The 25350-nt window shown below is 41.3% G+C and overlaps 1 protein-coding gene and 1 long non-coding RNA gene across 6 annotated transcripts in view; both read right to left on the bottom strand.

The window, feature by feature from the left end:
- The window catches only part of NBAS (NBAS subunit of NRZ tethering complex), a 310311-nt gene that overhangs the window by 55120 nt on the left and 229841 nt on the right, over positions 1 to 25350 (bottom strand). The window lies entirely within an intron of this gene.
- On the bottom strand, positions 958 to 21453 carry LOC145715983 (uncharacterized). The gene is made up of 2 exons (XR_014138313.1): positions 12684 to 21453; positions 958 to 12463 (listed from the first exon to the last, which is right to left on the bottom strand). It is a non-coding gene; the product is annotated as an uncharacterized LOC145715983 (long non-coding RNA).

Below are 25350 nucleotides of genomic sequence, written 5' to 3'. Positions count from 1 at the left end.
TACTTTTTAAAGGGACGGTGGTCATTATCAAATCGCTATATTATTGTAGATTACCCTGATACAGACAAAGCTACCTAACAGTTTTACTTTAATGTCAACAATTAAAATATAGAGAATTACCTCATCCTTTGTACCCATTTAATATTATGATGCAAAAATCTTAGGTATCAAGGGCTACAGTCTGAATGTTTGTGTTCCCTCAAAATTCATATGCTGAAATCCTATCCCCCTCCCCCTCAAAGTGATGGCATTAGTAGGTGGGGCCTTTGGGAAGTACTTCAGTCATGAGGGTGGAGCCCTTGTGAAAGGGACAAGCGCCCTCTACAAGAGGCTCCAGAGAGCTCCCCATCCCTTCACTGTGTAAAGACACAGGGAGAAGGTGCCAACCATGGAGCAGGAAAAGGGATCTCACCAGAACTCAACTATGCTGGTGGCTTTATCTTGCACACTATTACCTGAAGTGTGATTTTTTAGACCACCTGCATTGAAATAACTGAGCATTACTTCAAGAATGAAAATTCTTGAGCCCCTGTTAGACTTATGACTCTGCGTGTGGGGTTAGGGAAGGCACTGGCATTGGTGGGAAGAAACCTGTCTTTCACAAAAGCTTCCCGTACTTAATTCTAAGGGCAATGGAAGTGTGTGACCCATGACTGCAAGCTCTGGGGACTTTAAGCTTCTGAAGGACCCAATCAACTGGCTGACGGGTGAATGGGAAGGTAGCTGAGGGGCAGTAAGAGGTCACTGCAAGAGTCCAGACAGGTTGGGGGGGTGTGGGGTGGGGAAGGACGAGGTGAAAGAAGGGGGCAGTTCTGAATTTAGATGACACATATAACAGAACTAAGACATCAATATGCTGTCCTGGGCTAGCTGCCCGAGTATGCACTTCCCCCGATATACACAGCCAGGTGCCTATCAGCAGAACCAGCAGGTTCCAAACCCTTTTGTCCAAGACCCAGAGTAAGAAGCACACTGCATAGCAAAACTCAATATCTATATCTATATATGAATATATTAAAAACAAACAAAAGTTTCCTGAAACAATACAACCCCTACTGTGGTGAGAGGCATACTGATAGTTTCTGATGTTAATCTACCGTCTAGTCTTTTTGGTTTGCTTGTTTTGAATGCCGATCACAACACTTAATCACAGGACTCACTAATGGGGTATAACTCCATCTGTAAAACACCTGCAAAGCTGCTCCAACAATAACAGGATGACTTGCAGGGGCCAGCAAACTTCAAGGACACAAACGAAGTATCAAATTGTCTAGGTTAGATTTAATTGACTTCATTAAAGAATTTTTACATTAAAGAAAAAATCACTTTATTTTTTACCGGTGGCACACCATTAACTTCTATATGGATACTGAATGCTGCATATATGTTTTATTTTTATGTCTGCTTTCCTTACTAGATTATGAGATCCATCAGAACAGGACCCATATCTTATTCATGTTTAATTCTCAGTACTTAGACAGCATTTAAGCACGGGTTTTATTTTATTTTTTTAAGATTTATTTATCTTAGAGAAAGAGAGAGAGTGGAGGGAGGGGCAGAGGGAGAGGGAGAGAGAGTCTCAAGCAGACTCCCTGCTGAGCGCAGAGCCCAACGTGGGGCTCGATCTTATGACCCTGAGATCACGACCTGAGCTGAAACCAAGAGTCAGATGCTTAACCAACTGCACCACCCAGGTGCTCCTTTAAGCACTGTTTTTAAATTACAAATATAAAATATTATAAAATAGTATCTGAAGTAGTATACAACAGAAAATGAAAATTGAGAAGTCTTAGAAATTTTGCTTTAATATATTGTTAACTAGAATTCAACCACAAAAATAAGAATTCATGTTTTGTCACCTTCAATTATATACTTAACAGAAAATCAATGTTATAACTTTGTTTTTTTGCTGTAACCATCAATTGCTTATACAATAAAAATGAATGGCACAGGACAGAGGCCACTTTATCTCTGCCTTTTGCCTTGTAGACTAACCACAGAAATGTCATTATTATTCTTTAGCAAGTGCCAATGGCCCCATCTTTTTTACTATTCACTTTCAGCAGTGACATAAGCTAATACATTCCAAGTTTTTCAGTAGCTTGAAGGTCACCTTTATCTTAATAGAGAAAGACATGAAGAATGTTAGAAATGAGATGAAATATTACTGCAATCAGTAATGAATACTACCATCCACTGCTGTTGTGCATATCCAGGTTTTAACAAGATCTAAAAGCACTCATTCAATTTTGCATTTAAAAATCTTTTCCTATCATATGCATGCATTGGAATCACAATACAAATTGTACTCAAGATCATTCTAAGTAGATCCACTCTATATCAAAACCAAATGTGAATCTGAAAATCCAGATCTTAACCCAACACTGAAAGCTACAGAAGGTCATTCAAAACCAAAACTGTTCGCTAGAGCTTTGAAATTGGACTAAAAAAAATTCAAACTTTTTTTTTTTTTTTTACCTTATAAGTAAGAATAAAACAGAAAGACTAATAAAGAAAAGCAGAAGGGGAACTGAACAATACTTGTGGATCTACTTGCACTGAAATCTTTATATATGTTATGTTATTTAATCCTCACCATAGTTACTCATGGTACATGTTCCAGATATTTCAGGCATCTCCCTTATACCCACTCAATACCACGTGTACCAAGAGCTGACCGAGCATCTGTGGAGGACCCACTCAGTGCTGCTCTGGGACTTAGAGCTAGATTGTTCAGCAGGATCTCACTCCTCTCACCACAGTGTTTATTAGTTCGGACAAATCCAGATCAAAGCCAATCAGTACCTGGTGATCTTATCAGCAGAAAACTTAGAATTTCTGTTTGGTGCCTGTGGGGAAGCTTTCTCACTCTATCTGGCTGACGTAAATTAGGAAGCAATGCAGCCCAATTACTTCCAGCTATCACACTGAAGCAAAGAACCCTATGATGAAGTTAACACCATAAGACAGCAGTGAAGAGAGATGGAAAGAAATTTGTTCCTTGATGACCGCACGCTGCTGGATCAACCAACTCTGAAGTCAGCCCCACCTCTGGACCTTACAGTTCATTAGCCAGTAAATTTTCTGATCAATTAAGCCAATTTAATTGGATTTTTTGTGTCTAAAATATTCTAAAACTAATCTATATTTATATAGTAGTAATTATTGTTCCCCATTATACAGTGAGGAAAACTCAGAAGATAGAGTAATTTTCCCAAGGTCAAGCTGGATGAGAACTCAAAAGATCTAACTACAAAAACCTGTCTCTTTCTCCATCACTATGCTACCATTAAAAGAACTTAAGATGTGTCTAAGATCCATCAATTTATCTCAATTCAATATGTTGAGAAGCTACAATATTAATATATGAAACTCCTCAGATTTCCCTGGGTCAGTGGTGATTCAAAATTGCTTTTCTCTGTTCTCCTCATGAGAATTTTTAACATCTGCTCATAGCTGGTATCAGTGTTTCATAGTCTTTACACATACAGGTGCCATTAAAAATCCCTCATCAGAGCAGGTATACTGGACAAAAACTGGTTATACTCTGATTAAGGAACTTTGCTAGGTGATTCAGTGGGAAAAAAAAAAAAAAAAGGTTAAGTAGTATGTGGAAATTTGCCAAAAGAGGTTTATAAAAATGCACTGTGAAAACAAATACATACAGAGAGCCCAGGTGGCTCAGTCGGTTAAGCGTCTGACTTTGGCTCAGGTCATGATCCCAGGTTCCTGGGATCGAGTCCCGCATCGGGCTTCCTGCTCAGCAAGGAGTCTGCTTCTCCCTCTACCTCTGCCCCTCTCCCTGCTCATGCTCGTGCTCTCTCTCTCTCTCCCCCCTCTCTAATAAATCTTAAGAAAAATAAAGAAAACAAATACATACGGCACGTATGCCTGTGTTATCATAACTATCACAAATCAAGTGAGTTTGGTGTTGATGCCTTACCCAGACCCATCATCATCTCCCTGAAGACACTGCAATGACTATCGACAAAAAGGCCACCTACTGAATGGGGGAAGATATATGTATAGGATTTCTCTGATAAGGGGTTAATATCCAAAATATATAAAGAACTCATACAATTCAACACCAAAAAAAAAAAAAAAAAAACCACCCACAAATAATCTGATTAAAAAACAGGCAGAGGACCTGAATAGACATTTCTCCAAAGAAGATATACAGATGGCCAACAGACACATGAAAAGATGCTTATCACCAATCCTCAGGGAAATGAAAATCAAAACCACAGGGAGCTATCACCTTACACTTGTCAGAATGGCTAGTATCAAAAAGACAAGAAATAACAAGTGTTAAAGAAAATGTGCAGAAAAGGGACCCCTCATGCACACTTGGTGGGAATGTAAATTGGTATAGCCACTATGGAAAACAGTATGGAGGTTGCCCAAAAAGTTAAAAATAGAAATGCCATATGATCCAGCAATTACACTACTATTTACCCAAGGAAAACAAAAACACTAATTTGGAAAGATATATGCACTCCTATGTTTGCTGCAGAATTATTTGCAATAGCCAAGATATGAAAGAAACCCAAGTGTCCACTGACAAATGGACAAAGAGGATGCGGTATAGATACCCAATGGACTATTACTCTGCCATAAAAAAGAATGAGATCTTGCCATTTGTGACAACATGGATGGACCTAGAGGGTATTATGCTAAGTGAAAAAAAATCAGAGAAAAACAAATTCCATATGGAATCTAAAAAACAAAACAACTGAAACAGACCCATAAATACAGCAATGTGGTGGCTGCCAGAGGGGGAAGGGTGGGGGGGTGGTATGGGCAAAATAGGCAAAGGGTTCAAGAGCTACAAACTTCCAGTTATGAAATACACAAGTCATGGGGATGAAAAGTACAATGCGGGAAGTACAGTCAATAATCAGTACCTCTGTATGGTGACCAGTGGTAACTACACTTATTGTGGTGAGCACCCTATAATGTACAGAACTGCTGAACCATTATGTTATCACCTGAAACTAATACAACACGGCATGTTGACCACACTTCAATTTCAAAAAAAGAAAAAAAGATGCTGCAGTTGTCTTCACATTGGAGTTTCCCTGTCCCCAGGCTGGTACCTTCTGCTCCTTCTCCAGTCATCAACAAAGTGATTTTTCTAAAGTGAAAATCTGACAGTGTCACTACTTAGCTTAAAATGTATGTCTGATCCATGACCTGGATGAAGTCTAAACTCTTTAGCCAGGGACACAAGTTTTAATTACCAGGCCCTTCCTTATCTCTAGAGCCTCCTTCCCATGCTTTCGTTTATACCATATTTTTTGTAGTTTACTGAAGGTACTAGGGTTCTTTTTTTTTTATGCCTTTATTAAAACTGCTAAATCTGTCTGAAATGTTCCTCCCCTTCTAAGCCTTCCCTCCGTGCTACTCATGACAAATATCCTCCTTTATTAGGACTCAGCTCAAATACCTCTTCTACTCTGGGACCTTTCCTGGCTATACCCCAGCCCTGTTGACCCAATTATTAACCATGTCTACCTTGCTTTTTCCACATCACAAATCATGTATCAAATCATCAGTTATGAATCTTTCACTAACTTATCTGTTGACCAGCTTCATCTCTGAAGAGTACCCCTCACTGGCAAGTAGGCAAAAACAACTAGCATCCTGGGGCCAGGGGCAGTTAGACCAGGGTCTTCCCACGGGTACCAATACTCACAAAAGCAGTAGGCACTAGCACAGAGGAGAGGGCACGCCTTTTTCTTCCAAATTCCGTTGCTGTATAGGCTAGAGAAAGTATTTATAGACTAGCAATTTGGAGGTAAATCTGTGTGTAAGTTTAAAAAGTCCTCAAACGAGAGGATGGAGTGCATGGGATGAACAGAGAATGGAGACGTAAAGGGAGCCCACATCACTGAAGATCTACAGCTGCACAGTAAACTCAGAACTGAGAAATCTGCCAGAGAAGAGCATTTCAGGAGGGAGGTTATTTTCAGACTTCTCTTCCCCGCTTTCTTTCATGTTAAAAGATGCTTTGGTATTTGCTGCACATTATTCGGAGGTTGTTTATTTATTCCTCTGTCTTCCTCACGATTTCCACCCGCCGTGGATTTAGAGGCTGCATGCTTCACAGGAAGGAGTGTGCACTCCTTCTTGCATGGATTAAAGGGAAGGCCTGCAAGGGCTGCAGAAACACATCGGCTTGGTGTCCGACCAGACCCCTCCTCGGGAGCAGGGGCAACCTCATTTTTGATCGGACCGGCCAATTTTCAATCTCTGTTACTAATTATTACTTTAGCCAATTTGAAATAATTTTCCAAGCACCCACAGAGAATGAGTTTTCGGTTTGCCAGTCAGGCCAATAATCATGATCGCCCCAGAAGGGCTTTTGCAGCCAAATTTTTCAGGCAAGGTTGCTAACAGAAAGCAAGATCTTGGGAGCAGGCCTCTATGTAAATCTTGACTTTGCCATCTTTAGCTCACAAGACACTGGAGCTGTTCTTCAACTTCCTTAAGATTTAATTTTCTTTTCTGTTAAAATGGTGATAAAGTACTCCCCAGGGCTGGCTGGACAATTTACAGAGCAACGTTACAATATCATGCTCTTCTTTCTCTTCTGGCATCTGTTTGGAAGGCTGGATGTGAAGAGGTAAATGAAGGCAACTGGTCCACCCCTACCAGTACTTGGGTGCGGCCTGGAGGTCTGTGGGAGACTCTGGAAGGAGAGATTACCTCCCCTTACCATCACGGGGGGACACTGACAGACATTTAAGAGCCAACTCTTAGACTTCTACATGTCCCAATATTCACAGTGAATGCATGTCCACGATCTTCCTTTGAGGAAGCAGCCAAAAGGGGCCTTTTAAAGATGGGGTTTCTGCTTGGCAACAAACTTCTTCATAATCGGACCACAGCTGATGGGGGGACCAGGGACCAGCACTGCAGCCAGGGGCAGCCACAGAGGCTGGACGATGACCTGCTGGGTGTCTGAGAATTCTGTCCCACAAGGCTGCTCGACGCTGGATAGTGACACAATCAAAAAGGATCCTGTCTGGGGCAATTTTAATAGGCAGTGTATGTTTGGGGTGGGGGGTGTGAGTGAGTGTAAGAGTGCGGGGAGGAGGGCGGGAAGTGCAAGTGAACAGGTGTGCACCTCCAGGTCATGACTTGTAAGCCGTTCACTGAGACAGTCTCCCTTCACTCACATTCTCCATGGACACAGTATTCTTACTGTAACGCCCACTAACGGAAGTAATCGGACTGGGTAGTGGGGTGCAGGGCGGTGGGGGGAGGGTTGCTCCTTACAGCCTGAAAGAAACAAATGATCACAGAATTCTAAAGCACGGAGCACACTGCACATTTGCCCGAGGAAAGAATTTCCACATGACTGTCCTCCCTTCAGTGTCACTCAATGCCAACCCCAGGCGCAACACACAGCTTCGTTCTGAGCCACGCACAGGTTTACAAGTAAGACGGACGGAGCATGAGGAAAGCTGAGGCTGATCCCCTCACACCAATTTTTGCCTTCAAATGCTTTCTACCCGGAGCCATTTCTAGGTTGCTGGCCCCACAGAGGCACTTTGGTTTTATCTTTCTAACGACCGTCCTCCACCTGCCTCGCTAGCCTGTACAGACATGACGTTATCAGTTTTAAGGCAGATTATTTAAAGCATAGTAACAAGTGAAAATAAATTCGTAAAACAGAGTAGTTTTTGTATAAACAGCATGTTTAGCACAAGGTTTCAGACTATGACAGACTTCAATTCAAATCCTGGTTCTGGCACTTAAATGCTAGAGGTCTAGGGTAAGCCCTTAACTCCTTTGAGGCTATTTGATGATCTGTCAAACGGGGGCGCATCATCGACCCCATGGGGTTGATATGGAGAGTCTGAAAGATACTGTATGCAGTAGCTCCTGGCACAGCCCAGGCACTCAAATGCTACTTCTCCCTCCCCTCCTCAGACTGTCCCTCTCCAGCCCATGCGCTGTGCACTGGTGTCCACGGGCTTCTTGCTTATGTGTCTTTTGGGGACTCTTCTTAACACAGGCCCACTCGGACCAAACTCTCCAACTTCCTAAAGGTAAGACAGACTTTTCATGGGCTCATGAACCTACAAAAATACTTAATTATGTCCTGGACTTTACTTATTTCAGCTACAGTGACCTTTCTTCTCAGTTCCGAGAGCAGAACTGTGTCATGCAATCAATGTCAAATTTGGAACCAGGAGACTTGGGTGTGAAAATGGGATTGGACACTTGCTCCTTATTAAAACTTGGGACAATTATCCTTCAGGAATCTGAACTTCTGTGCTGGAGATGATAATGCATGCTCAATTTCCGCCCCTACAAGAGATCTGTGAATATCAAATGATATAATATTTGGGGAAATTATGACACTCAAAGTCTGTGATCACTTTCATGCTGCCTTGAATTCTTGGCTCTGTTTTTATGCATGTTTGCCTTGTGTTCCTAGATCGTAAGCTCACTGAAGGCAGGGATCGCATCTCACATTTCCTTTGGGTTTCCTCCATAGAACTAACATAGGGCTCAGTATCAGCAGCAACAACATCATTAGCAGTGACAGCCAACATTAATTTTAATATGTACTACTGCCCAAGCATGGTTCAAATCACTACACTGGAATTGGGTCATTAGGTAAGAAACCCTAATATTTGTACTTCATCATATAGAAATGGCTGAACTGAAAAAGAAAGAATTCTAGTAAGTTTTATGAACATATAAATCTTATTAAGGATAAAAACAGGCATCTGGCAAGCGGAGGGCAAACAGCAGGGTCAAGTATAGGGAAAGCCAAGGCACTGGAGGGGAGGTAGGTTTGTCCAAAACATGCAGATTCTAGGGATGGGAGACTTAGTAACATTTTGAGAGCTCACAATTAGGGTTATAATTAAAAACTGGGAGAGACGCTCATTAAAATGCTGGAGGTGGGCAGCATTCTGACTACATTTCCCTATTTTCCCCACTCTCTTAAATGATTTCTGCTTTGTATCTTCTCCTCTCTCAAATCTCCACAGTCCTTCCTTTATACTCACACTCAGTTTTCTCTCTTTGCCTCTTTTCTTTTTTTTTTTTTAAAGATTTTATTTATTTATTCATGAGAGACAGAGAGAGAGACAGAGGCAGAGGGAGAAGCAGGCTCCCCGCAGAGCAGGGAGCCCGATGCGGGACTCGATCCCAGGACCCTGGGATCATGACCGGAGCCGAAGGCAGACGCTTAACCGACTGAGCCACCCAGGCGTCCCTCTTTGCCTCTTTTCTGACTGAAAAAACAGAAGCAGTGAGAAGCCAATGGCCTCCATCTCCTACCACCACATCTGTGCCCATCAGCTCTGCCTCCTTCCTGCTATCATCATGGGAGGCTGACAGGGATGTTGTCCAAGGTCAATCGCTCCTTCTGAGTTCTAGGGCCTGTCCACTCTCACCAATTACAGCAGAAATTCTCCCCTCTCCTTCCAAAAGCCTTTTTTCCATTCATTACTAGGTTTTTTCCATTAATGAACAAAAAACTGTTAAATCAAAAAAAAAAAAATCTTAGAAGTCTGTCCGTCTTTGTTGGTTCTTCCTTATCCTCAAATCTTAATGTTGGAGTGCCCTGCAGCTTCATCCTCTGCTTTTCTTCTCTACCTACTGGCTCCCTCGGGAATATTACCCAGCCACCTGGCTTTGACTCCTCTCTATACACTGACAATTCTGAAATGTTTTTCTGCAGCCAACTTCTCTGTTGACCTCCGGATTCATATACACAAAGGCCTGTCAACAGCCTGACTTGGATATTTAAAAGTCATATCGATATTTAAAAAAAACAAAAAAAAATCTTTACTTTGAGATAACTACGGGTTCACAAGACATTGCAAAATAGTACAGACAGATCCCAGTTACCCATGACCCAGCTTCTTCTGATGGTGACATCTTAAAAAGTCACATCAATTTTAATATTGCAACAAACTCCTGACTACCCCTCCCAAAAGTTATTGCTTCCCAATCTTAGAAAATGGCACCTCTATATAGTTGTTCACAACAACACTGATACCATCCTGTATTAACTTTTTCCTCACATCTCATCTCAAATACATCAGCAAATCCCTTTGGTCTTATCTTCCAAATCAAACCAGAATTTGACCACCTCTCACCATTTTTACTGTTACCACCCAAATCCAAACCACTCTCATCTTTTATTTGGGAAACTGCAACTGCCTTCTAAGTGATATCCTTTCTTTCTACCATTCCTCCTACAATATTTTCCAGACAGCAGAATAATCCTGCTAAAATGCCAGGCCCAGTCAAATTCTCCAAATGGTTTCTCTCATACAAGGTCCTGCTCTCCTGCTACCTCTCTGACCAGACCTCCTCTCCCATGCTCTCCTCTCTCATTCCCCTTCAGCCATGCTGGCCTCCTTGCTGCTCCTCCAGCATGCTCCCTTGTCAAGACTTTTCACTTCCCCATCCATGTTACCTTTGATAACCAAAGAGCCCACTGCCACCTTACTTCCTTAAGGTCTTTGCTTGAATGTTACTTTCTCAGTAAGTCTTCTTCGACCATCTTACCTTAAATTGTAGCCATCCTGCATCTTGAGTCCTTTCTAGGTTTATTTTTCACTTGTATTGATTGCCATTTCACATGTCTGAACCTACTCATTCTTCTTTATTGTCTGGTTTCCACCTCTCACTAATGCATGGTTCCCTAAGGCCACAAGTGTTTGTCTATTCCGTTCAGTGCTAGATACCCAGCACTGAGAACAATTCCTGATACATACTAGGCACTGATAATGATTTGTCCATTGTTGTATAACAAATTACCCAATTTTAGAAGCTTAAAAATGTATTATCTCATAGTTTCTATAAATCATGAATCTGGGTGTGGCTCTGGATCAACGTCTCTCCTGAGGTTATAATCAAACGACTGGCCAGGACTGAGGTTTCATGACGGCCTGGTTGGGTGGCAGGAGGAGATCCACTTCCACGTTGACTCACATAGTTATCAGCAGCCTTGGGTTCTTGCCATATGGCGCTCTTCACCACATGGCAGCTACATTTCCCAAGAGTAAGTCATGCAAGAGAAAGTGAGAAAGAGCACCTAAGCCACAATCTTTCTGTGACCTAATTTTCTTTTTTTTTTTTTTAAGATTTTATTTATTTATTTGACAGAGAGAGAGAGAGAGCGAGAGCAGGAACACAAGCAGGAGGAGTGGGAGAGGGAGAAGCAGGCTTCCCGCCAAGCAGGGAGCCCGATGTGGGACTCGATCCCAGGACCCTGGGATCATGACCCGAGCCAAAGGCAGACGCCTAACGACTGAGCCACCCAGGCGCCCTGTAACCTAATTTTCTAAGTGGCAACCCATCATTTTTGCTGTATGCTGTTCATTGCAGGAAAATCAATAAATCCAGCTCACATTCTAGGAGAGGGGATTACACAGGTAAAAAAGAAGATCCTAAGCCAAATGGGAAAATCAGATTGACTTCTGTAGGAAGTTATGGATTTTTTACTCTTAATAAATGGAAAAAGGGCAGGCAGGACAAATAATCAAGTTTGGAAGTATAAACACCATGTAAAACCTTTAAAGGGGGAACCTTTCCTTTCTTTAGAGTCCTGTAATAGATGGTCATTTTTCTTAGGACTATCTATATTTTATTTATATATGAGTAAATTATGTTACATCAAGTTTCAAAAACTGTATTCTCTATCCTTTAAGTATTCTCTGTTCCCATTTATTCTGTGCCTTTGACAGTCATAATGGGAAAAAAAACCCAATTCCTTTTTAGGTTTTCTCTTCTATGCTTATCTCCTAAGCTCCTGTTTTTTTTGCATTTTTGTCAAGATAGGATATGCTTATCGAACTAAACTTTCACTCTGCGAAACAGAAATAGTAGTTCCTTAAAAGCAAAGGCATTCAAGGGCAGGAATGGAAGGATAATGTTTACATCTATAATAATATGCACAGGCTAGCTGAAAGTCAGAGGAGAGTAGTATATACTGCACATGTGAAACTCTTGAAACAAACACTACCGGGTATCATTATTAACAAATATACAAAACAGAAGGCCTTCAGTAAATGTTGATTATGTCTTCCTTCCTACACACAGCATTTATTAAACCCTTAAATAGTACTTTTTATATTAACTTATAACTCATCTGTTACACATGCATACATTTGTGCCAAGCAACCATGAGCTTCTCAAGGGCAAACTTGGCAGTCTTTTTTTACAGCACCTAGAACAATGGCAATGAAAAAGTACTCACATCAACAGTTCCTGAATGTATCTGGCATGAATAAAACTCACTCAGTTCAGAATCAAAGGAGTCAAATGATGACTAAACCAAAACCAGGTATCAATGGGAAAAATACTCATGAGATTAAAAAAAAAGAAGAAGAGAAAGTTAACAGTCATCTTGTAACACTGAGGAAACATTTTATAATATTTTCATAGTTGAGGTTAGTATGATTAAAAAGTAGCAACAGTTGGGCGCCTGGGTGGCTCAGTCGTTAAGCGTCTGCCTTCGGCTCGGGTCGTGATCCCAGGGTCCTGGGATCGAGTCCCGCATCGGGCTCCCTGCTCGGTGGGAAGCCTGCTTCTCCCTCTCCCACTCCCCCTGCTTGTGTTCCTGCTCTCGCTATGTCTCTCTCTGTCAAATAAATAAATTTAAAAAATCTTAAAAAAAAAAATAAAAAGTAGCAACAGTGAACAACATAAAATTGGGGAGGAGGGGGCTAACACATAAGTATAACCCACATAAATACAGTTAACTGATCTTTGACAAAGGAGCAAAGGAAATACAATGGGGTGACGACAGTCTTTTCGACAAATGGTGCTGGAACAACTGGACATCCATATGCAGAAAAATTAACCTAGACACAGACCTTAGACCCTACACAAAAATTAACTCAAAATGGACCACAGAACCAAATGTAAAACATAAAACTATAAAACTCCTAAAAGATTACAAAAGAAAAAATTCTAGATGACCTTGGATATGGCTGTGAGTTTTTAGATACAGCACCAAATGCAAACTGGTGAAAAAACCGATTAAATTAAAATTGAAAACTTTCACTCTGCAAAGTTACACAAAATACCCAAAGAATTCTTAAAACATTTTTAAAACAATTGATTAAAAATTGGGCCAAAGACCTTAACAGATACCTCACCAAAGAAGATACAAAGATAGCAAGTAAGTACATAAAAAGATACTCCACATCATGTATCTTCAGGGAAATGCAAATTAAAACAACAACGACATACCACTCCATACCTACTAGAATCGTCAGAATGACTAAGATAGGGAACAGTGGCAACTTAAAATGCTGGCGAGGATGTGGAGCAACAAGAACTTTCTTCCACTGCTGGTGGGAATGCAGAATGGCGCAGGTACTTTAGGAGACAGCTGGGCAGTTTCTTACAAAATTAACCATACTCTTAACATACGCCAGTGGTCATGCTCCCTGGTATTTACTAAAAGGAGTTGAAAACTTCCATCCACATAAAAACGTGCACCTGAATGTTTGTAGCAGCTTGGTTCAAAACTGCAAAACTTGGAGGTGACCAAGATGTCCTTTAACAGGTGAACGGGTATATAAACTGTGATATATCCAGACAATGGAATATTATTCAGCACCAAGAAGAGATAAACTATCAAGCCATGAAAAGACACGGAGGAAACTTCAATTTGTATTACTAAGTTTAAGAAGCCAATCTAAGGGGTGCCTGGGTGGCTCAGTCAGTTAAATGTCTGCCTTTGGCTCAGGTCATGATCTCGGGGTCCTGGGATAGAGCCCCATGTCAGGTTCCCTGCTCAGCAGGGAGTCTGCTTCTCCCTCTCCCTCTGTCCTTCCCCCCCCCACACAAATTGTGTGTTCTTACTCTCAAATAAATAAAATCTTTTAAAAAAAAAGAAGCCAATCTGAAAAGACCATATAGTGTACACTTCCAACCCTGTAACAGCCTAGAAAAGACAAAACTATGGAGACAGCAGAAAGATCTGTAGTTGCCAGGGGTTGAGGGTAGAGGGTGAATAGGCAGAGTACAGAAAACTTTTAGGGCAGTGAAAATATTCTGTATGATATTCTGATGATGGGTAGATGGATACATGTCATTATACATTTGTCCACACCCCTACAACATACGACACCACGAGTGAGACCTAAGGTAGACTATGGACGATGGGTGATGATGATATGTCAGTGTAGGTTCTTCAGTCGTCACAAATGTACCGTCTAATGAGGGATGTTGATAGTGGGGGAGGCTGTGCCTGGAGGGGCAAGTGGCATATGAGAAATCTCTGTACCTTCCTCTCAATCTTGCTGTGAACGTAAAACTGCTCTTAAAAAACGATGAAGTCTTAAAAAACATATGAGTACGCCACTTTCCACTCAGGAACAAGAGCTTCAGAAATGCAGTGCTTTCTGAGACAAATGTGGATTAGATATCCTTTCAGTATAAAAAGTCATGCTAATCGAAAGATTTGTATTCATTGTTACAATATATACTCCAATAATTGATCCATGTCATTATACACACACACACACACACCAGTTAATTAGAAACAGAGATACATGTAGTTTATTCGGCTTTAAAGTACAAATGTTATATACTGGATAAACTAAAATCCATTTTCTTATAGATAAAAAATATGTATGTATTATATTTTCAATTTTCAAACTCACGACCCCAAGACCAAGAGTCACATGCCCTTCTGACTGAACCAGCCAGGCACCCCTAACTTCAGTCCTTTTATAAAACCTTATTATAAAGCCTGTCAAGTCTCTAAAACCTTAGTATATGTAAAGGTATTGATAGGCAGAATTACGGTTCCCAAAGATGTCTATGTCCTAATCCTTGGAAACTGTGAATATGCTCCTTACGTGGCAAAGAGACTATGCAGATATATTAATAGTACGGACCCTGAGATGGGATGATTATCCTACATTATCTACACAAGCTCCAGTCTCATCACATGGATCCTTAAACGTGAGAACCTTTCCTGGCTTCTGGTCAGAGAGGAACATGTGAAGACAGAAGGGTCAGAGAGAGGTTAATGCTGTTGGCTCTGAAGATGGGGGAAAGGAGCCTTAAGCCAAGGAATGAGGGCAGACAGCCTCCAGACATGGGAAAAGGCAAGGAAATGGATTTGCCCCAAAAGCCTTCAGAGTCCTCAGTTTCTGTCCACCCCTATCTTAGCCCAGTGAAACCCTTGTCAGACTTCTAACCTATGGAAGCATAAGGCAATTTGTGTTCTTTAAGCCTAGTAGTAATCAGTCACAACAGCACTAGAAAACTAAAACACAGAGGGATTATTTTTTTTAAGGGGAACATAAACTTCAAGGAAAAGATGAATAGAATGAAAACATATGGAATCCAGGTTATTTGAGAAATAAAGAAATAATGGGGATGAAAAGTCTTGGGTGATACGAGGTATAATTTATTCCATTACCCAAAGAGCAGTCACGGGCAGGAGGAAGTGGCTCTATTTCTCTGTAGTTACAGAAAGGAGGGTGGATCAAAAAGGCAGATGAGAACTGCATGTAAGAGAGTAATGAACAGATGGATTCAACAAATGAATGGGTTGCCTCTGAACACAGTGAGTGGGCCCTAAGGATAATAAAAGATTCCCATTTGCTGAAGACCTCTAACATGGAGTAGGTAAGACTAGGATAACTCACTTCTGACCTTGAACAAATTACTTAACATCTCACCTTTAGTTTACTCATTTCTAAACTGGGACATAATGCTATGTTGCAGGGCTTTTGTGATGATTATTAGAGATAAGGTAAAATGTCAAGCCAGTGCCTGGTACATAATAATAAACAACAAATGGTAGCTTTTATTATCATTATTGTATAGCAGGGACAGTGATTTCTGTAGATGAGAGATAACATCTCAGGTCTTATAATTTATTATTATTAGCTTGACATCCATTTGGGTATGTGTGGGAGGGACCATTTTCTCCGACTCTGGAGTGCCTACCTTACCCATAAAGCAGAAGGTTCCCCTATGGGCCCCAAGAAATTAAGTTGTGCTTCTTTCTTTCAGTACTCAAGACAGGAGGAGTGACATCTGGTGCCACAGGGAGAAGAAACTGATGATGGGTGGCTAGTCCTTTTCCTTTCTGAGATCTGCCTGACAGGAGGAGACTACACTTTTCTTCTGCTCTTCTCCTTCCAGGGATAAACACTTGTGGGTCAGGCCCAGACTTTGGTTCCAGAGAAGTGTATCTATCCAATACATTCATGTGGCGACTGAGCATTTGAAATGTGACTAGTCTGAACTGATATGTGATTTAAATACACCCTGGATTTCAAAGAGCATGAAAAAAAAGAGAGAGAGAGAGAAGAAGTGTCTCATTAGTATTTTTATGTTGGGTAAATGTTGAAATGTTAATGAGGGCAACTTCACCTATTTTATTTTACTTTTCTTAATTTGGCTACTAGACAATTTCAAATTCCACTTGGGGTTCATAATGAATTTCTACTGGGCAGCACTGATCTAGAGGCCACCTGTGGGGATGCCATGAATGGAAACCAAGTTGGTAGGCAGCCCTTCTGAGAGAGCACGTAGGCTCTGCAGCTCTAATGTGCTCTTGGCAGAGCTGTCTGAAGGTGTGGAGCACTACAGGGAGCACCGCAGAGCACTACCAGGAACGCTGATGTGCAGAGTTGAGCCACAATCGCCACTCCAATTCAACCAAAAACAAAGCTCTTTTGATTTCCAACCACCTGATCTATCTCTTCACTGATCTTAACTTGAGAAGATGGGTTGTTATTTATTGCTCTTTCCCCATCAAACCCTAAAAACAGGATAGGAATATTTCCACTCTCACAAAGTAGCACCAACATAAAGTTCAGGGACAAGCACCAAGTAAAGGTCATGGTCCTCCCCAGGTCCTGAGGGGTACAGGTTTCAAAAACATCTACACTGATTGCAGTTGAGGGTGGTTTTCAACTAAAACGAATACGGGCATGAATGGCAAACTCCCCCAGGAAACTGCTTTCCAAGACAAGTGGGATTCTGCAGCAAAGTGGCAGGGACAGCAGCTATGTGGCACTCAACTAAGAGAAGAAGGGCTCCAATGATGACGTGGAAATTAGGAAGGCAGAGTGACTACAGACAGGGACATGTAAAATAAATCCATCTCAGATAGGAGATAGCATGGATGGACAGATCTTCCTTCCCTCATGGAGAACACACGCCACAGTTAACCCCTTGATAGGAGACTCTCTCAACCAATCTCTGGACAAATGGCTTGACCTGATATCCTGGCAAAGCTAAAGCCAGTGGGGTTTCCTGTGTCGACTGTCCTCCCCGGCGCCCCACGCACCACTGAGCCATGGGCTCTGCTCTCCAGCATTCTAGGAATGTGTGTTTGGAGTGAACTAAGACCAGAACTCTAGAACCTTGTCTTGCTCGGCTGTTTCAGGGCTGGTTAAGTTGCATGGCTATGGAGCTGATGCTGATATGACTTTTTTTTCCCTATTTTTAAAATAAGATGCATAAAAATTTGAGATGGGATTAACTGAACTTCAGATTTGAGAAGCTATACTACTCAAGAGAAAGAAAGTGTATTTTGCTGAAGGAACCTGCTTTTACCCAGACACCTAAGTCAGACCTCTCTGGCTAAGAAAGCAGGAATGAGGAAAAATCTGTGAGCCTTACCTCCATGAACTTATGAATTTTTTATTTTGATGTAACTGAACTACAAATAAAAGGGCAAAGAAGATTTTATTTTTAAGATGTCAATTTCTCCTCTGGGAATTTAAATGGGGACTAAAATTGCTGACCTATATTACTTGGCACATTTTCTACTCTCATTCAAGCTCTTGTTTAACTTCTGAGGAGTTTTAATTTTCAGTTGGGCAAAATCTGAGATAGGAAATAAAGAGTAAATTTTTAGCCTTGTCAGAAGAGTCAGAAGAGTGTGCTCTTCTGCTCTATTTCGGAGCTTTCTGGAAGCTATGGCTTAATTGCCACCGTGGGTTTCAGACACTCGTACATATGAGGGGAATGGCCTCATCAAGTGGGAGCCCCGGGACCAGGTTCTGACAGACCCCAGACAGCTTTCTCCCCTCGGTGGCAAGAGCTTTTGTTATTAAGCCTATAGTCAGGTCAGGGAGCAAAAAGCCCACTGCCCATTCCTCGTCTTCCCATGACAGGGAGAAAAGTTCACTCCAGTCAACAGGAAGAAAACTACAGGAGGAACACCCATGGCATCTCTCTCCCTCTGCTCCCTAATCGTCCCCACAGGACGGGAGCCAACAGAAGCCCCGGGGAGTGTGGCTCTTCCTGTCCACAGGCTGCCTGTCCACAGTATGCACTCATTCTCCACTTCTTTCTAGAATGGCCTCTGGGGCAGCACTAATGAGTCAAGTTCCACGCGAGTGTAAAGGTGAAAGAGAGGCCACTGGGCCACAGACCCAGGCCACACTCTCCAACACTAGCTGTTCCAACTATAGTTATCAACATTTACTTATTGATGTTTTTGCTTTCACCTTTCTGAATTCTAAAAGTGGGTGTTAGTGAAGGAGGAGAGGAACATGATTAAGCATCACCCTCAAACACTACGGCAAACAGACCCCAGAAAAATCACCTTTCTTCTGATCTGACATCCTGGCCTAGGAACACAGAGTTGAGGGTCCCTTAGGAGACGCCCCCTTACTCCAAGCCCCTTCTCCTTTCCGATACGTCTCTCAGACATCTCCCAGGGAGCTCCCCGCTAAGCTTGATTAACAATAAAAGATAAATGTGCTGGCTAAAAAAAAATTATAAAAACTAAAATGTGAAGAAAGAAAAAAATATAGTGCACAGTTCACAAATTCAAAGGGTGGTGTAATGGCACAACCAGGCAAACACTCCACCTTGCATTTTCAGTTTATAATATTTCCACATCTGGAAAGCTGATGAGAAATCAGTCTGCTCTGGGGCACCTGGCTGGCTCAGCTGGTTAAGCATCTGACTCGATTTCAACTCAGGTCATGACCTCCGGGTTGAGACTGAGCCCCGAGTCAGGGCCTGCGCTGAGCATGGAGCCTGCTGGAAATTCTCTCTTCCCTCTGCCCCTCTCCCCAACTCTCTCCCTCTCTCTAAGAAAAAAAGAAAAGACAGTAATCTTTTTTAAGGAACTGCAAATTTAAGGTAATCCTTTATGCACTTACCAGAACATATTTTCATTATTCTTATTGATATTATAAATATTTAGGAAGCTGAAATGATCTCTCACATAGGCATCAAAGATAGCTGTAGTTTTGGAAACAATAACCTAGGACAGTGGTTCTCAGAGTGTGGGCCACAAACCACAAGAGTCCAAGACTCGTTCGAGCAGTCTGCTAAGTCAAAATTATTTTGAGGACACTTAAGACATTGTTTATCTTTTTTCACTGTATTGGCACTTACAGGTCGATAAAAAAGCAACGGTGGATAAAACCGTGAGGACTTAGCACAGATCAAGGGAGTGGCACCAGACTGGACTAAGAGCCACTTTGGTCTTCGCTGGCAAATTTTCACTTAAGAATGTTCTTGATGAAGGAGTAAAAATGATTCATTTTATTAAATCTCAACCATTGAGTGAACGGTTTTTCAGATTCTGTATGAAGAACTGACATATACACACAAAGCACTTCACTGTATACCAAAGCATAATAAGGAAAAAGCATTTGTGTGATGGTTTGAATTATGAGCTCAAGCATGCTGCTTTTTGCATGCATCACCATTTCTGCTTAAAAGTACAACTAACAGAAAACTCTGGTTATTTAGACTTGGATATTTGGCAGACATTTTCTCCAAAGTGAACAAAATGAGCCTGTCACTTCAAGGAAAACAATTCATAGTATTTGCTGCCACTGATAAAATTTGAGCTGTCAAGCAAAAAATTAGAATTTTGGAAAACTTGTATCTACCACGGTGAGACTGAGAGCTTCCCAATACTTAAAGACTCATCTGCTGAGATGAGAGCTCATATTAATGCATGTGACTTTGTTGATATTGTATAATGCAATTTATCAACATTTGGATGATCTGCATAACTCAGTGGATCACTATTTTCCAAAGCTCTAATGCATTATATTACAAACCATGCATGGGTAAAAGATCCATTCAAAGTGCAATATAGACCAGTGATTTTAATGTAACAGAGTACAAAGTGTTCAGTGATGTAGTTTTAGATTCCACATTGCAGCTGGCCTCTAAGTACCACTTGTTGAGTTTCAGTGCAGTATCAAAGGGGAACACCCCAAGTTATGGGCTACTAAAGCACTTCTCCCTTTTTCAACCTGTGTAAGGCTGGATTTTCTTCATTTACTTCAACCCAAACAGCAAAAACCTAATGCAGAAAAAAACACAAGAATCCAGCTGTGTTCTATTAAGCAAGACATGTAAATATAAAATAATGTCAGTCTTCCATTAATCCTTTTTCTTTGGAAATAGTTATTTTCCATTAAAATATGCTATTCATGTCGACCTATAACAGGTCTATTATTGATAGTTTTAAGTGAATTAAGTATTTCCAAAGTTTCCTGGTTTTAATTTCTAATATGATAAATATCAATAGATATAACCTTAATAAACAAAAGTTCTTTACGGTCTTCGATAATTTTTAAGAATGTTAAGGCACCCAGAGATCAAAAGGTTTTACAATCACCAATTTTCATAATAATTGTTTAAAAAACACTTGAGGAGTTCCTACTTTATACCGTACTAGGAACTGGAGAATTAGATAAAAGGTACCACCTCAAAGAATTTATACTTTCATAAGGAGTGTAATTCTCAATTATAATAATTTTACTGTAAAGAAAAAAAAACATTTTGTGCATCTGGCTCATTCAGTTGGTGGAGCATGCGACTCTTGACCTTGGGGTGGTGAGTTGGAGCCTCATGTAGGGTGTACAGCTTAAAAAGAAAATCTTCAAAAAAAATTTTTTTTAACTTTCTTAGGAATGTCTTTTACATCTTAATGTTGTCAGTGGCAACTAGTATTGTATATGGTACACAGCTAAGGCCTAAATACTTAGTGATTCAGTCTGAAATCTACACAATATGCATTTGATTTGGGCATCAGAAAGTCATATATCATGCCATGCAATTAGGTAATATGCATTATCTAAACATTTTTACAGTGGTTTCAGACACTGATTGCTTATTATGGTGAAAAATGTGCTGCCATTCTTCGTTAAGAGATAATATTAGCACTGTGAAGACCCTGAAGTTACTGCTATATTGCAGGCTTTGATTAAGACAAACTTAGAAAATACATTTGATTTTTATTTTATTTTTTAAAGATTTTATTTATTTTATTTTGACAGAGAGAGAGAAAGACAGCGAGACAAGGAACATGAGCAGGGGGAGTGGGAGAGGGAGAAGCAGGCTTCCTGTGGAGCAGGGAGCCCGATGTGGGGCTTGATCCCAGGACCCTGGGATCATGAACTGAGCCAAAGGCAGATGCTTAACGACTGAGCCACCCAGGCACCCCTGATTTTTAGGTCATATGTGTATTTTTTTTTTTTAAAGATTCTATTTATTTGAGAGAGAGAGAATGAGAGAGAGCAAGCACATGAGAGGGGGGAGGGTCAGAGGGAGAAGCAGACTCCCCGCCGAGCAGGGAGCCCGACGCGGGACTCGATCCAGGGACTCCAGGATCATGACCTGAGCCGAAGGCAGTCGCCCAACCAACTGAGCCACCCAGGCGCCCTAGGTCATATGTTTTTTAAGACAAATTTACTCTTCCAGATTTTTATAGCAAATAATTTGGATAATAGGATAAGGAAGAAACAGTAGCTTATTTCAAGAAGTCATAATATGAAAAAGAGATTCCCTTATGCTGTTTCCATAGCTCTAGAAAGCAGAACCAAAAAGTGGAAACTATAAGAAGCCCAAAGAAAAATCCTTTATACACATAAACACACACACACACAAGTGGTAGTAGCTGGATTATCAATAGATATGATGCTTGAGGGTCAGAGGTCAGACTAGATAAGAGGTTCCAAATATTTTTCCCACTCTAACCCAAAGAAGACGGCCTGTTCCCATCAGAAACAAATGGTGGGAGCTGGAACAGAGGGCTCATGTGGGGTGGGCTGAGGGTGGTAAATGCCTATCCAATTCCAGGTTGAGAAGCACCAGGCAGGATGACAGAAGGCCTCTTCTAGTTCTATGACGCTCTGGGGCTTTTGAAGAAGGGTTCTAAGCAAACTCCTGGGGAGCATCTCATAGGTGAGAGGGGTATTTCCTGTGTCCTTACTTATGAACGCAGCTCTCCCAGCAACCAGAGTGCATGGGGACCATGAAAGGCTGGGATTAAGATGAAGGCTGAGATTGCACAGAAGTCCCCCTTATCTAACCACATCACATCTGAACCAAGCACATAGTGTTCTGACCTGAATTTTAGGTTCTTTGACCATTTTCCGGGATTTCTAACCCACTACCTTGCTCTCTGTCCCTTCTAAAAAATGTTTCTAATTGCTGAACTGGAAAAGACATAGGAAAGCAACTCTTACCTTACTCCACAAAAATGAAACAATTTCAATTTGGAGCAAATGCTCCGAACTTTAGACATTCATATTCTCCCTTCTGCATATTCATCACCTCAAATGTCATGCAAATTCAATCTCTGCCTACATGACATCATACCATGTTGTGAATATTTTCCTCAGAATTTCCACAAATTTTACTAATGCAAATGGCAACCGAATGACAATTATCCTGAAGGTAAAGGGCCTTCTCTGCTTTATTCCATCAGGGGATGGATACTAAGAGCGGGCTTTACAGATACTCCTGTCTGAATTCTAGCATCCAAACAACTGCTTGCTGTTCTTGTTACACACTCTAGAATTAGCTTACCAGCTCTTTCCATAAGTTCGGTTTTGAATTAAATGTGGGCATACGTTTGAAAACTGCACCCTATATTTGAGTAGTATACACTTATTTTACATTTTTTTTTAATTTTTTTTTTTTTTAAGATTTTATTTGTGAGAGAGAGAATGAGAGACAGAGAGCATGAGAGGGAGGAGGGTCAGAGGAAGAAGCAGACTCCCTGCTGAGCAGGGAGCCTGATGTGGGACTCGATCCCAGGACTCCAGAATCATGACCTGAGCCGAAGGCAGTCGCTTAACCAACTGAGCCACCCAGGTGCCCCTTAGTTTACATTTTTAACATCATGTAGGAGCTGTGGGAACATCTGGTGTTTTGCAAATTTGGCCAAATCCAGTTGTACTTCCTTTTCCAAATGTGTCCTCTGACATGTAAGGGTTGTATTTCAATTTGAATTTCTCTTGCTCTCACTCGCTCTAGCACAGTATTGTGTGATTTCAAGCAAGCCTTGTATCTAAACTTTTTATTTTTCCTCTCTCAATGGAAAATTAAAAGCTTGCCAATTAATAAAATGAGGGAAAACATAAAGCTAGACTAAAGATGTGAAATTAACTTTAAATGCCTTTGCCTCACTTTTCTATAGCTTACCTGACTCTGTAGAAAACCATCTCTTGAGATAGTTTACTAGACAAGAGTACCTTGCTAAGGATTATACCATCTGAACTAAGAGAAAGCAATGCCGCATAATTAACTGACTCGCTCTCTATTGGATCAGCCAGGCATCTCTTCCTCAGGAAAAATGCACCTATGTGCACAAACAACTATGTCCTACATTCTCAGGTGGTGGGAGGATATCTGAAGGTATAAGTAAGAAACTAAGGTGATGAGAATGTGCTGTAACTGCAAACATCTGACTTAAAACATCATAAATAAAAACGAACACTCGTAGTGGATTCTACATCCAACTCTTAAGTTTAATCATGAGTCAATAACTGCTGCTGGAAAATCTAGAACTGTCTGTCCATGTCCATATACATGCTCACAATTAGCATATGGCCTTGGTCATGGAGCTAGTCTTTGTTGCTGCCCTCACATAAAATACTGAAAAGCTGCTTCAGCATAAGGGGAAGGAAACAGCCTTGGAGTGAAGGACCCTCTGTCTTCCTGGCTTCGCACCTCGTCTGCTTGCTTGTCTAGCCCCTGTAGCCAGTTCACGGTCCCACTTCTAGAGGCTTTTCCTTGGATTTCAACTCCCCAGTTGGTTCATTCCCTTCCCCCGATACATACTTCCTACATTGCTAATACATACACAGTCAGAACTGTGACCCTCTTCTCATTCTTGGGAAATTCAAAACCCGTGTTTGCTGGACTCTTATCTTTCCCCATATTTGCCAGGTTCCTGCCTGGCCTTCTTCATTTAGACTCAGGCCTGCTCTGGACACATCCCATGAAAGCCTTCTCCACTGGAGTGAACATCCTTGGGGCTCTCTGGTCCCTGCCCTCCCACAGTTCCTAGAATGGCTCCAGGCCCTTGACTCTAACTGCTTGTTCTGCAACTCCTTAGATACATTACAGTTAAGAGCAAAGACCTTCGAAAAAAGCCTTCCTGACCTCAGGGTGTGGCTCCTCTATTATCAAACTAAGCTCGTGGAGTCTCACTTTCCTCACCTGTCAAAATGGGAGTAATAATATTATCTGCACCACAGATAACTCGGCCACAAGGAGACAGAGGCCTAGCAGATTCCTCAGTCTAAACCACAGAACTATTAATTGGCAGGTTCAAAGTTCAAGGCAGGTTTACAGGACTCGAAACTTGTACTCTTTTCAAATATATGATGCTATCTCCCTTTGAAATCTTTAGTTTCTTCCTTAAAAACAACAGAAATGATCATCTCCTTTTCATAGCAGTGCTCATAGAATTTAAAACCAAGTTATTAACTGAAGTACTTGAGTTCTAATAATAAGGACATGAAATCCTTCGTTATCCACAACTGTTGATCTAACAAGTTAGTTAGCACTAGAAATCCTGGGGCACCTGGGTGGCTCAGTCAGTTGAGCATCTGCCTTCGGCTCAGGTCATGATCCCAGGGTCCTGGGATGGAGTTCCGCATCGGGCTCCCAGCTCAGCGGGGAGCCTGCTTCTCCCTCTTTCCCATGCTCATGCTCACTCTCTCTCTCAAATAAAGACTTTAAAAAAAAATTAAATTAAACAAAACAAAACTAGAAATCCCCACAGATGTTTGAACCTCTACCTGTGCCAACCTCCAAATGAATGACTTGAATTCTTAGCCTTTACAGTAAATTTTCAAGATAATATTAGCCACAGTAAAAATTCTTGTGATAAGATACTGGGTGGACTTGCCGATCAACTTGGGGAAAGAGAAAGCAGCAGCAAAGCAGATGAAGAGGAAGTTCCAAAGGCAACAGAGCTCAGCAGTTGAGAGCAGAGGTAGGAGACTGTCTAGGACAGAGTGCCCTGTGGCCAAGCAGAGGGCAAGAAGGGGAGGAGAGGGACCCACAGTATTTACTCTGTGTGAAACTATACATTGTTAGAAGGATCCAGAACAA

The sequence above is a fragment of the Leptonychotes weddellii genome, chromosome 10 (genome assembly GCF_054177405.1).
Source record: "Leptonychotes weddellii isolate Sample4059 chromosome 10, ASM5417740v2, whole genome shotgun sequence".
Lineage (NCBI taxonomy): Eukaryota > Metazoa > Chordata > Mammalia > Carnivora > Phocidae > Leptonychotes > Leptonychotes weddellii.
This window is presented reverse-complemented; position numbering and strand designations above follow the sequence as displayed.